This window comes from Trichechus manatus, unplaced genomic scaffold, assembly GCF_000243295.1.
Source record: "Trichechus manatus latirostris isolate Lorelei unplaced genomic scaffold, TriManLat1.0 scaffold00022, whole genome shotgun sequence".
NCBI classification, from domain to species: Eukaryota; Metazoa; Chordata; class Mammalia; order Sirenia; family Trichechidae; genus Trichechus; species Trichechus manatus.
In genome coordinates this window covers 13,206,845-13,217,359 of record NW_004443958.1, presented here as the reverse complement: position 1 = coordinate 13,217,359, position 10,515 = coordinate 13,206,845, and positions in this window count along the sequence as shown.

Genomic DNA, 10,515 nt, shown 5'->3' with positions numbered 1-10,515 from the left:
GGGGGAGCCAATCAAATAAACGTTTACAACAGGAGGAAAGCAGTGCCATGACTGAGAAAAGCCCTGAAGAGTGTGGAACCACGGAAGAGGGCACCTAACATAGGCAGTAGGCCAAAGAAGGCTTTCTGGAGGAGGTGCTATCTGCAGCAGGTTTTGAGGGATGATTCAAAAACCCAAACCAAACTGGTTGCCATTGCGTCAGTTCTGACTCATGGTGACCCCTTGTGTGCCAGAGTAGAATTGTACTCCACAGGGTTTTCAATGAGGATGTGGAGAAATTGGAACCCTCGTCCATTGCTCGTGGAAATGTAAAATGGTGCAGCTGCTTGGAAAAGAGTTTGGCTGGTCCTCAAATAGTTAAACATAGAACTACTATATGCCCAGTAATTCTACTCCTAGGTATATACCCAAAAGAATTGAAAGCAGGGACTCAAACAGATACTTGTACACTAATGTTCAGTGCATCATTAGCCACAATAGTCAGGAGGTAGAAACACTCAAATGTCCATCAACACATGAATGGATAAACAAAATGAGGTATATGCATATAATGGAATATTACTCAGTCAAAAAACGAGTGACATTCTAATACACGCTATAACATGGATAACCCTCAAAAATATTATACTAAGTGAAATAAACCGGACACAAAAGAACTAATATTGTATGATCCCACTTACTTGAAATATCAAGAATAGGCAAATTCAAAGAGAGAAAGTAGATTAGTGGTTACCATGGGCTGGGAGGAGGGGTCCACGGAGAGTTAATGCATAATGGTTTTAAAGTTTCTGTTCGGGACAACGAAAAAATTTTGGAAACAGTGGTGATGGTTGCACAATATTATGAATATAATTAATGCCACTGAACTGTCCACTGAAAAACGTGTAAAATTGCAAATTTTATGTTAGATGTATTTTTCCACAATAAAATAAAATGGAAATTTCATATGGCTCAACCTAAAAAAAAAAACTAGTATATTGATTTTGGTAATTGTCTCAATTTGTCCACCTCTCCCTGGATCCATTATCTCTGGATTTGGTTCTGTGACTTGCTTTGGTCAGTGGAAAACTAGCAAACATGGCAAAATTAGGGGCTTGAAAAATACTTGTACTTTGGAGTTCTCAGAATCCTGCCTCCATGAGAACAAGCCCAGGTTAGCCTGCTGAATGATGAGAGGTATGTGGTCCTCCCCTACCACAAGCCAACAGCCAGCCAACCACCACACATCTGAGCAAGGCCATCTGGAACCAGACAACCCCCAGCCAAATGCGGACACTTGAGCAAACCCAGCCAAGATCAGTCAAGCTTGACGCAAACCAGAGAACCACCCAGCAGAACTAAATAGACAGTTGTTATTTTAGGTCACTCAAAGGCAACTAACAACAACAATTTTGAAGGTAGTTTGGGGTTCTTTACACAATAGATAACAGATGCAAATGATTTTAATCACATGCTCCTAAACAAAGTACTCAACTGTGATGTGACTTTTCAAATGAACAAAACAAAGGTCCTGCAGCAAAACTCACCACCAACTATGTATTTGAAGATACCTTTGCAGAGGGCCATATTTCTTTGAATGGAAAGTATATCAAAAGTGGAGGCTGACTTTTGAGAAGGACAGAAGACTCTCACAAGAATATTGTAAGGGCTCTAGCTTTCTAGCTACAAGAACAGCCAAAGCTCACCCTGGCAAGACACATTTGACTTCCTTATGAGATGCTGCCAACGTGTAATGTCAGTGATGGATTTAATTTCTTGAAACATTCATATATCTTTACAACAAAGCCATTCCTTAGAAGTCACCCTGAGGACCATGGTCTCAGGAGACATCTAGGTCAACTGGCATAACATAAAGAAAATGTTCTACATCCTACTTTGGTGAGTAGAGTCTGGGGTCTTAAAAGCTTGCAAGCAGCCACCTGAAATTCTATTGGTCCCATCACATTCGGAGCAAAGGAGAATGAAGAAAACCAAAGACACAAGGAAAATATCAGCCCAAAGGACTAATGGACCCCATGAACCACAGCTTCCACCAGCCTGAGTCCAAAAGAACTAGATGGTGCCCGGCTACCACCACGGATCACTCTGAAAGGGATCACAATAGAGTTTCAAACAGAGTGGGAGAAAAATGTAGAATAAAATTCAAATTCACAAAAAAAGACCAGACTTACTGGTCTGACAGAGACTGGAAGAACCTCCAAGACTATGGCCCCCAGACACCCTGCTAACTCAGAACTGAAGCCATTCTCAAAGTCCGTCTTTCAGCCAAAGATTAGACAGGCCTATAAAACAAACAATAACACGTGAGGAACCTGCTTCTTAGTTCGGTCAAGTATATGAGACCAAATGGGCAACACTTGCCCAAAAGCAAAGACGAGGAGGCAGGAAGGGACAGGAAAGTTGGACGAATGGACAAGGGGAACCTGGGGTGTAAAGGGAAACGGGGAGAGTGTTGACACATTGTAGGGATTGCACTTAATGTCACAAAATAATTTGTGTATAAATTTTTGAACGAGAAACTAATTTGATCTGTAAAGTTTCATCTAAAACACAGTAAGAAAAATGCAAATTCAAAAAAACTTTTTTAAAAATAAAAAAGTCACCCTGAGCATTTCTTTTTGAACTTTCCTGAGGAATGAGGAGGCTGCATCAACCCCATATGACAGAGGTGAACTGTCCCATATGTTTTTCTAGGCCGTGATCTTCATGGAAGTAGATCGCCAGGGTTTTCTCCCGCGGAGCCACTGGATGGGTTCAAACCGCCAACCTTTTGGTTAGCAGCTGAGTGCTTAACCACTGGGCCACCAGGGCTTCTTAAATTAGCCAATCAAAACCCTATGAATCAGAATAGACTATTGTCCAACTGTATTCAAACATGCCAATGATCATGAAGATGACACAGGACCGGACAACATTTCATTCTGTTATACATAAGATTGCCACGAGTTGGACATGAGTTGGAGCTGACTCGTGGCAACTAACAACATTCGTATAGCATTGGCTGTATACCAGGCGTTGTTCTGATCACTTTTTATGTATATGAATCCATTTAATTCTCATAACAAGCTTAGGAGATAGGTATTCTTATTATCTCCATTTATGAATGAAGGAACTGAGGCACCTAGAGATGGAGTAACTTGACCGAGATCACATAGCAAGGGATAGAGCCAGGATCCAAACCTGGCCAAGGGAGCTCCAGAATTGATACCCCTAAGCCAGTCAGCTACCAGGCATCAAGACCAGAACTAGCAGTAGGCTGACCTGCCATCCCCGTTTGCTTGGACCAAGAGGTTTCCCAGGTCCCTGGGTGGTGCAGAGAGTTTGTACTCAACTATTAACCAAAAGTACTAACCTAAAGGTCGGCAGTTTGAACCTGCCCTGTGGCACCACAAAAGAAAGGCCTGGTGATGGGCTTCCGTCAAAATTAAGGTCCAGATTTCTACTCTATAATACATGGGGTTGCCATGAGTTGGAATCGACTCAATGGTAACGGGTGGTGGTGATGGCGGTGGAGAAGCTTCCCAGGAAGCGGGACTTTCTAAAACTGGGGCAGTCCCAGGCAAACTGGGACAGCTGTACCCTAACTTGGGCTGTTGTGTGCTGTCAAGTCAATGCCAACTCATAGAGACCTTATAGGATAGAGTAGAACTGCCCCACAGGGTTTCCAAGACTGTCATCTTTACGGAAGCAGACTGCCACACCTTTCTCCCACAGAGTGGCTGGTGAGTTAAAACTGCTGATCTTTTTGTTAGCAGCTGAGTGCTTAACTACCGTACCACCAGGGCTCCTGCCCTAACTTGGGCAGAGGTTACAAACTAGAAGATCTCGGGCCACAACTTGTCCATTCTGTTTGGATCCCATAGAATTTTGAAATAAAATTGAGTCAACATTTAAAAATCAGAAGGCATCACGTAAAGAGCTATATTTTTGGCATTTCTTGAAACTTTGGGGGATCTGTTGCCACGGGGTGTGTATTCAGGTACAGTGACCATCAGCTGCAGCTCCATAGCCGCTGGGTCCTGTAGAGTTGGCAACAACCCTTCTGCCGTCTCCACAGTCCCCCCCACGCATACCATGGGTGCACGTGCTCTGACCTCGGCCTGTCTAGCTAATTTCTGGACCTGACCAGGCTTTGCATGCCCTCGAGTGTGGGATGCGGGTTAACAGCATCCTCCTGATTCACTAGAGCAGGGCTTCTCCACCTTTCCTGCAGGGCTTCTTATGTATACATTGTTAAAATGTAGATTCTGATTCAGTATACATGGGGTGGAAATGCAAATTCTCGGCAGGGGTTCAAACCACAACTAACCGGTTCAAAGGCCTCTCAGAGTCTCATCAGTGCTCACAGCAGCCCAGAGAGGGGCAGTGAGTGACCCGAGGTCACACAGAGCCAGGACAAGTGCCTGGATTTCTTTTTTATCCCCCAGACTGTTCTGCCTGCCCAGACAGGCAACTTCACCCTCCCATCCGAATGACAGAACCTCCCAGCTTGCTCTGTGAGGAGAGGGAAGGGTGAAATCCCCCCCAGAGAAACCAGCCCTCGTGGGATCTGCTCAGGACGGGATGGGGCTGGCGTCTGTGAAAAGGGGTCCTGGGGCAGGTCGGGCAGACAGGAAAGAGAGACTCCAGCTCTAGCCACAACAAGCAGAGCTGGTGAAGCGAGGGTGAGGCCAACGCAGGGGCCAAAGCTGAGGGGCACCAGAGCACCCCTGACCTGGCCTCCAGGCCAAGGACACCCCACGATGGGGGACTGAATCAGAGGCCTGTGAGCTCCACCCAGGCTGCTGGGCTGGGAGGGTGAGTCAGAGGGTGTGTAGCGGAGAAGCTTCTCCTCTGGCCAAATATGGGCTCTGCTTGGTCTTGCCATTCAGCTGCCAGAGGCCCAGGGCTGTTGGCCCCACGTAACAGTCCCCCAACCCCCACCCCCATGCAGGGGGACTGCTCCGCCCTCCGCTGAGCCCCCGCCTCCTGGACAGTGGGGGCACTTTGCTCTGCCCTCTCTACAAAGCTCATAAACACCCCACTGCACATCTGCTCTCCCCATTTCATTACATGTGGCTTAAAATAGAGAAGTAATAATAACATTTTGAAACGGTGGTTTTGTCATAACAGGGTCCTGCTCTGCTATCAAACACCCGCCAGGAAGGGGAGGGCCGGGAGGGAGGGCAGAGACACAGCTTACTCTTCTGCAGACACCCCAGCGCCACCCACAAAGCCCGGGACATGACATGGTCGATAACTATTTGTTAAATAAATTAAGAACCGTGGCTATTTGTGTGTGTGTGTCTTTCTCTGCCACTAGACTGCTCATTTCTAGAAGAAATAAAAAAACTTACATAGCATGCCCTATGCGCTAGAACACTTCTCACATTAACTCATTTAATATGGGAGGATCAACTCATTCAATCTTCACAACAACTGTATGAGGAAAGAACTGTTATTATGCCCATTTTACAGATGAAGACCCTGAGGTCCAGTAAAGTTAACCAGAAGCAGAACCAGGATTCCAACCCTGGCAGTCTGGCCTTGGAGCCTGTGCTCTGAACAGTATTTGATTCATTTCTGTACCTCTGAGGCCCAGTATAGCGCCTGCCACATACCAGTACTAATAACAGGTTGTTGACTAAATGAATACAGTAATGAAGTCATTAACTACTTCATGTGTTTATGTATGTGTGTGTCTCCCACCAGTCTTGGAATTTCTTGAAGAAAGTTTGGGTCTCTCCAAAGCCTCCCGATACACTTGGTTAATGCTTTAAGAGACAGTAAGTTAAAGACTAGATGCTTCCAAATGTCCAGGTCTTTGGCATGTACCTGGACAGCTGGCCAAGGCTTTCAGTGTTTATTCCGAATCCCAGGGGGACGATAGGCATGGCCGAGAGGCAGGGCCGGCTTGATGGCCGTGTGACCTCTGCAGTTGCTCAGGGGCCAGTGCTCAGAAGGGTCCCACGTTTGGTTTAATGCCCTGCTATCACCATCTTGAAATTCTTAAGAATTTTTGAACAAGGGGCTCCACATTCTCAGTTTGCAGCAGGCCTGGCGAGTTATGTATCCAGTCCTGCCAAGAGTAAATGTTGTTTTTGTTAGCTGCAGTCAAGTCGGCTCCAACTCACGGCAACCTTGTGTATAACAGAACGAAACGTTGCCCAATACTGCACCATATTTACAAGCGTTGGTGTGTTTGAGTCCAAGAGCGAATAAAGGAGGCTGTAAGGAGGAAAGGAAAGGGTCTCCAGGAATGCTGTCCTAGGCCCCCAGGAATAAATCCTTGGCTGCGGCAAACGCTCAGACGGCGTGTCACCATTTCAGCAACCACAGTCCCAGTAACTCCTGAAAGGTCATTGGATCCCACCATCCCTACCTCAAGAGCTGCCTCCATGGCACCCTGGGCTCCCAGACTCTGACACCCTAATACCCTCACTGGGCCAGCCTCTTCTGCCAGCCCAGGCTCAACAATTTCACTCATCACACAGATGATGCCTTCATGTATGTGGTTGAGCACATACAACAGGCCAAGCACTGTGCTAAGCACTTGAATTTCATCTGATGCTCATACCATGGGTTTTATTGCCCTCATTTTAGGCATCTGAGGCTGCAAGAGGCCCAAGGTCACAGGATAATAAGAGGCAAAACCGAATGTAAACAAATGATTCCAAAACTCTTGTTCTTAAACCACCAGCCTCTACTTCCGCTCACTGTTTAGGCAGGCCCTCCTTCTCTCAGGAGACCTTGAGTGGTCAAACAGTGAACATACTCAGCCGCTAACCAAAACGTTGGAGGTTCAAGTCCACCTACAAGCAACTCTGAAGAAAGCCCTGGTGATCTACTTCTGAAGGATCACAGCCATTGAAAACCTTATGGCACGCAGTTCTACTCCGACACACGGGGTCACATGAGTTGGAATCAACTAGAGGGCCACTGGTGTGTGGTGTCCTTCTCCCTGCCTGAAGCGCCTCCTCCTCCCCCAGCCCTGTCCCGTCCTTGCTTCTCTCCTCCAGTCATGCGGCCTGTAACTGGTAGAACCAGGATTCCAACCCAGAGAGTCCAGCCCCAGGTTCTGTGATCTTAATCGTATTTGATGTATTTGCTCTCCTTGTTTGGGCCTGGCTTGCTCACTTGCTTGTCTCAACTCACACAAGTGTAGACCTCAAGGGAACTTTAGCCTCAGCTTCTTCATCTGTAAAATGGGAGCAGTAAATAGAGCCACATCACAGACTTACGGGGATTAAATGTAATAACAGATGTCAAAGTGCTTTTTAACAATCCACAGGTCTGAGCAGTTATTTCTATTAATTACCAATGTTGAAACTAAGGCTTGTTAAACCTGTGCCAAGGAAATGAAGGCCATTATTTCCCACTCCCGTCATTGCAGTCAAGTCCAAGGCCACACCCTGACCTGTCCCTGGTTAGTAAAGAACTGAAGGAGGATGCATCCCTGTGAATCACCAGGATTTTCCCGATTCTGCCACCTCTTAGCTGTGTGACTTTGGGCAAATCACTTTACCTCTCTGAATCTTGGGTTTCTCGTCTGCAAAGTGGAATTGCTGATGAGAGATGTGCTGCGACGCGGTTGTAGGGTGCCCAGCAGTGTGTTCACGAAGTGGAGATTAGAAAAACTCTTGTACACATAAGATGCCCTCTAAAGCGCTCTTAGTCAGCATCTTGCCCCTTGGGCATCTTCTCTGGCTGTATTTGTCCCACTGGAGACGCACCACATCTGGGCACGTGGGTGGGTACTTTACTGATAAGTTCCAAATAAGCCAACTTTGTAAATCGCCTTTAAAAATCTTTCAGCTTGCGCAAATGTTGATGCGCCTGCAACGTTCCCAACAGCTCTTCCAGTGTCTTCATCCCTTCTGCCTCTCCTTCCATGTGGGCTGCCTGGGACGCTCCTGGGTGTAACTGGCGGCCTTTGGACACCACTCCTGCCCCCGTCTCTCCGTCACCCCCACAACCACGTTGGAACTTTTCTTCTCTGTTGTTTGTGTGTGTGTGTGTGTGTGTGTGTGTGTGTGTGTGTGTTTCATCTTCACAGAAGAAGGGGCAGATCCAGGGCCTAAAGAAGGTCTGGATGACAGGAAGGGGTGGAGAGACCATGCAGGTAGAAGGTTCCTTGTACTGTCTCCAAGTATATTGTATCACATAGTAATTAATCACAATTAATAGTATTTTTCGGAGTCCCTGGGTGGTGCCAACAGTTAAGCATTTGGCTACTAACTGAGGCTACTAACCAAAATGTTGGCAGTTCTAACCACCCAGAGGTACCTCGAAAGAAAAGCCTGGGGATCTGCTTCCAAAAGGTCACAGCCTTGAAAACCCTGTGGAGCGCAGTTCTGCTCTGCACACACGGGGTCGCCATGAGTCAGAATCGGCTTGACAGCAACTGGTTTGTTTTTTTAATACATTTTGCCCACGGAAGAGGTAGGAATCAAGGGCCTCCACAAAGTCTGCGGTCAGGGGCTGTAATCAAACTTTTCTTGCTGATACTTATGATCTTGGGGGAGGAGTATGTTTGAAGTCAGAAAAAAATGTACCCATCAGAAACATACACACCAGCTCTCCGTGTGCTAACTCTGTTGTGGTCCTGGGCAAGGTCCGTAACCTCCCTAAAACACAGCTAACTAGGAATAGTGACAGTGCCAGTCTGGTAGGGCTGGAGTGACAATTAAATAAGATAATCCGTGCAAAGAGTCTAGTACAGTTTCTGGCACACTGTACATACTCAACAAACATACATGTATATTATTAGTGCTGTTGTTGTTGTTAGGTGCTGCTGAGTCAGTTTCAACTCACAGCGACCCTGTGTACAACAGAAGAAAATACTGCCAGTTCCTACGCCATCCTCACAATCCTTATTATGCTTGAGTCCATCTTCGCAGCCACTAGGTCAGTCCATCTCATTGAGGGTCTTCCTCTTTTTCGCTGACCTTCTAGTTTACCAAGCACGATGTCCTTCTCCAGGGACTGATCCCTCCTGACAACATGTCCAAAGCATGTGAGATGAAGTCTTGCCATCTTTGCTTCTAAGTAGCATTCTGGTCATACTTCTTCCAAGACAGATTTGTTTGTTATTTTGGCAGTCCTTGGTATATTCAATATTCTTCTCCAACACCACAATTAAAAGGCATCAGTTCTTCTTCGGTCTTCCTTATTCATCGTCCAGCTTTTGCACGTATATGAGGCAATTGAAAACACCATGGCTTGGGTCAGGAACCCCTTAGTCTTCAAGGTGACATCTTTGCTTTTTAATACTTTAAAGAGGTCTCTTGCAGCAGATTTGCCTAACGCAGTGTGTCATTTATTTCTTGGACTGCTGCTTCCAGAAAAGTTATTATTATTATTATTACCATTATTATATGAAATCAGTTCCAAATTGTGAAATGTACATCACAATTTTATTTGATCCGTGACAGTATTAATCTAATTTTCATCACTGTAGCAAAGAAAAACTATAAGCATATTGATATATGTCAGCAGATGATGACATTTCAATAGGCCACCATTCCCTAGGTGCTGTCTCCCATTCTTCCGTTATACTTCCTCTTCCTGTCAGTGCTTTGCATCTTTTGGCAAAATTTTAAAAAACAAAAAACTTACTCTCTAGAGATCTCTGATATTTTACATGTGATGACTTCTGATTTCTTCCCAGATACCGATAATTATTTGAAAGCCTGTAAAATCATTCCTCTCAAAAATTTCTAAGAGTTTACCTAGCAAGTCAAACGTTTTTGCTGTTGTTGAGTGCTCTCGAGTCGATTACCACTCACAGCAACCCCATGTGACAGAGTAGAACTGCCTCATAGGGTTTTCTTGGCTGTAATATTTACAGGAGCAGATCACCGGGTCTTTCTCCCGCAGAGCCACAGGGTGGGTTTGAACCGCCAGCCTTTCAGTTAGCTGCTGAGCACTTAACTGTTTGTGCCACCAGGACTTCTCACAAGTCAAAGAGTAGGGCAGATCAGGTTAGTATTGAATGACAGAAAATTTCATCGTCATAGATAATTCATTAATCAGTGGACATCTGGGACCAAGGAGAAGACAGGATACGACGCTGTCTCGGGTTCAGATCCTGCACATGATTCAAAATTCATAAAGAAATAGCTACACTGTACCAACCAAAATGTACCTTCAAAGTACAAAAAGTCCAGGGTGAATTACAAAGTGTAAAGATTCCGGATAACAGATTTTTGAAGGCTGGAGGTCAGTAGCATTCTGTTCCTTAGACTGATTGTGCTGCCAGAAAAAAATTTAGCAGTGGCAAAGAGAAATTCTATTTCTATTAGGGGAAAAAGAATTCTGAAATTTTTTGGAAAGCACAAAAGAAATAAAATTCAATTTCAGACTTAGAATTGATTTGTGGTGAAACCATTGGGGAAAATACATCACCTGCTTAGCCAAAATAATAGGAAAGAAGGAGAATAGATTCTTTTAAAAATTAGTAGTTTAAAACAGGAGTCAACTAATTATGACCCACAGGCTCAATCTGGCCCACAGTCTGTTTTTGTAAATAAAGTT